General features: G+C 44.7%; 1 pseudogene; it reads right to left on the bottom strand.

Annotated features, from left to right (window-relative positions):
- Positions 1–347: 347 nt before the first annotated feature.
- Positions 348–989, bottom strand: LOC148023155 (18S ribosomal RNA; annotated as a pseudogene; the record flags this gene model as incomplete).
- Between the last annotated feature and the right edge of the window lie 3,045 nt (positions 990–4,034).

The following is a 4,034-nucleotide window of genomic DNA, read 5'->3' on the forward strand; positions in this document are numbered from 1 at the left end:
AGAGTACAATGAAGACCTTGATTTTCATGTAGCAGAATTTATGGTAGCATGTGTGGCTAACAATGCCAAAACTCCTGAGCATTGGTTAGCAATATTCCCTGCCACTTTCAAGGGCGCGGCATTTCAGTGGTATGAGAGACAAGCAACAGGAACTTTTGGCACTTGGGACGATCTGAAGTTGGCCTTCCTCACTAAACTCACGCACGAAGGTTTTGAAGAGTGGATGCGAGAGGAGTTCATGAACCTAAGTCAGTCCTCTGGAGAAAGAGTAGAAGCTTATGTCTCGCGAATGGAATCCATCTTGAAGAGATGGACTAACCATCATTTGGACGAAGGAATCCAGAAAGGAGTGTTCCTCAGGGGTCTACAACTCAACAACTTAAATATACGCTATTGGAGCTGGAATTACCGCGGCTGTTGGCACCAGACTTGCCCTCCAATGGATCCTTGTTAAGGGATTTAGATTGTACTCATTCCAATTACCAGACTTATAAAAGCCCAGTATTGTTATTTATTGTCACTACCTCCCCGTGTTGGGATTGGGTAATTTGCGCGCCTGTTGCCTTCCTTGGATGTGGTAGCCATTTCTCAGGCTCCCTCTCCAGAATCGAACCCTAATTCTTCGTCACCCGTCACCACCATGGTAGGCCTCTATCCTACCATCGAAAGTTGATAGGGCAGAAATTTGAATGAAGCATCGCCGGCGCTGAGGCCGTGCGATTCGGGAAGTTATCATGATTCACCGCATTACCGGGCAAGCCCGCATCGGCCTTTTATCTAATAAATGCGTCCCTTCCAGAAGTCGGGAGTTGGTGCATGTATTAGCTCTAGAATTACTACGGTTATCCGAGTAGCAAGGTACCATCAAAGAAACTATAACTGATTTAATGAGCCATTCGCAGTTTCACAGTACAAGAGAGTTTATACTTACACATGCATGGCTTAATCTTTGAGACAAGCATATGACTACTGGCAGGATCAACCAGGTAGCTATCTTTCGTCACACGAGCAGCACCGCTGCTGCGCGTTCCGACTCCACATCGAGTGTGGCTGCGGGGCAAAAAGGCACGACCTCATCACCAATGTGTTGTTCTTGATGTAAAGAGAAAGAGGGGAGGAGCACGAAGGCTCGAGAGTTTACGGGGGAAAAAGAAAACGACAAATGGGGATGGGACGAGGGCATGCTTTCGTTTCCCACCGTGGACAAAGCCGCACACGAGCACGTGCATCAGCCATCGCCACCACCACGCACGAGGCGTGCTCAATGTTGTCTTGTCTGCCACATTCCGAGCTCGTGTCGAGTCGAAAGACGATGGAGATGCTCATCGTTATAGAGGACGACAGTCTAGCGGTGGTCAGAGATCAGAGGTGGAATGTTACATGTGTGGAGAAAAGGGACATATCTCCCCAAATTGTCCAAACCCTAGACGATCTGTGGATTACAAGCCCTTATGTAGCCGATGCAAAGGAGAAGGCCACACTGCAAAGGACTGTCCAAGTCCAGCCCCTGTAAAGGCCAATGGCACTGATAGCCAATAGAAGGTACAAGAGCCTGCCTCCAATTTGCTAGAGTTGGAAGTTGCTGCTGTCACGTGCACCAAGAAGAAGGAACCAGTTGTTTAGAACGAAAATAATTCTCCTGCCAAGATTGTGAAGTCCAACCTACCAATAGAGGGACAGAGCAGTACAGGACAGAACAGTGCAGTACAGAGCACTGTAGTGCCACAGAGAGTTACAGAGACAGTCCCATAGACAGGACCAGAGGTCCAGGAGATAGATGAGACAGAGGCACCTCCAGAAACAGAAGAAGTGCTGATGGTACAATTATTAAAAGAAAAAGGAAAGATGAAAATGGGTGTAGCCCCATTCCCCAACAGGCTGGAGAAGCTTGTGGATCCTATCAAAGATTATGACTTGGTCAAAGACCTAGACACTTTTAAACCAAACTTAACATTCCGGCAGTTGCTAATGCTATCTCCTAGTTGTCAAAAGAAATTCAAAAGCATCTTAACAAGAAGACGTGGGCTAAGGATCACTCCTTCAACAGCAACTAAGACCAATAAGGCCCCGGAGCCTGTAAAGGAAGTAGATGTGGCTAATGCCTTCCTAGATCCTGGAATCCTAGAGATTAGTGTATGGATAGAAGGATGATTTATTTCAGATGCACTGATTGATGGAGACTCATCAGTAAACATAATGACGGATGTGACAATGAAGGACTTAGGGTTACAAGGAATTCAACATACACAGTGGCTTATCAAATTGGCGGACCAAAGCAAAGTCAAACCATTGGGCATCATCCCATACGTTAAAAAAACCCTTGCAGGAAGAGACTATTGGCTGACATATTTGGTGGTCAAACCAAATTCTTATGGAATCTCATAACCTTTGCTATTGGGAAGACCTTGGCTTTTTGAAGCAAGAGCCAGGACAAACTGGTTCAAAGGAATCCTAACCCTAGGCAGAGGACCCAACAAAGCGGTGTTAAAGCTGTATGGATCGCAAAAAGGCAATGGATCCACATCTATCAAAGTCATAACTGACTCCTCCAATGAGGTAACACATGGTACATCAAGAGATGAAGAGGCTGTTAAGCAGATCTTTCCTTAGAAAACAGAGGCACAGTCCCTAACAGTGGGCACTGTAAGCCAACTGTCAAGGAAAGTAAAATCCTTGTCCATGGGAGAATACCTCTTGCCTCAACTAGAATTAACTTCTGAAATCACCTCTAATAGTGAAATAAAAGCATGGATGTATTGTTCTCCCTATTACATGATAGTTGCAGAAACAGAGCAGAGGCAGAACAGTTACAGAGCAAATACAGAGCAGAGATAGTACAGAGACGATACAATTACAGAGCAGAGACAGAACAGATACAGAGCAGCAGATACAGAGAGAGTAACAGACAGAGAGCCAGAGCTAGAGTCAGAGGTAGAAGCAGAGTCAGAGGAAATGACAGAAGCAAAAGCAGATGCAAAGGTGGAAGATATGTTCTTCTCCTACAGAGCCTCTACAGAAGCAGAGATAGAGCCTCCAAAGGAAGAGAATGAAAATAATGAGGAAGAAAATAAATCAGGTTATGAAAGTGTAGATGAATAATTTCCTTTGATAGCGGATGATCTTGTTGATGTTCCTACAGAGACCTCAGAGGCCGAAGATCTCCGGGTGCTGGATGGAATGACCATGGTTCCATTTGGGGTGATCAATGGACCACAAAGTATTCAGAATCTGTATAAGAAATGGATTAAAAGCATAAAAATTAAGTTCACCAGTGGCTCCTGTCGCCCTAACTGTTCAGTCCAGAGAAAAGATGATGATGATGCCCCTTGCCAACAGAAGCTAAAGCCATCAGAGCCACGGCCCCTAGAAGGTTCGTGCTATGTGATATTCCTGGACGCATCCTCTGAAGATGAATACCTAAGTTGAGAAGAAATTACCACTCACACAAAAGCAAACAAAGCTTTGATACCCTTCCAGCAACCTCAACAGATCTGTTCAGAAGGAGGACCCTGGTTCTAGCAGAACGTCAAATGAGGATACTACTCTCTTAAAAGAGTCAAACCTCTATCCAGAAGCAATCCGTGGAACATTCATCCGCGAAGTGGAAGGTGAAAGATAAGTAATGTTCTTGGATACTGATGGTACTGAACGACACCTGAAAGTGGGTCTCAATCTTCCAGAAGAAGAACTAGTGGTCTTGTGAGATCTACTAAAGGAGAATTTACATGTGTTTGCTTGGTTGTACAAATACCTAAAGGGGATTGATCCCACGGTATGCCAACATCATATTGACCTAGAGCCTGATGCCAAACCTGTAAGGCAAAGACAAAGACATATGAATTCTAATTACTCTACTCTAGTGAAAGCTGAACTATTGAAACTTCTTGAAGCAGAGTTCGTTTATCCTGTGGTTAATAGGGAATGGGTTATGCCCATTGTGGTAGGACCCAAGAAGAACGGGAAACTTCGAATATGTATGGACTTTCGAAAGCTCAATTTGAAGACGAAGAAGGATCATTTCCCTATCCCTTTTA

This window comes from Lygodium microphyllum, chromosome 16, assembly GCF_053477565.2.
Source record: "Lygodium microphyllum isolate KBCC chromosome 16, Lygodium_microphyllum_v1.1.10, whole genome shotgun sequence".
Classification (NCBI taxonomy): Eukaryota; Viridiplantae; Streptophyta; class Polypodiopsida; order Schizaeales; family Lygodiaceae; genus Lygodium; species Lygodium microphyllum.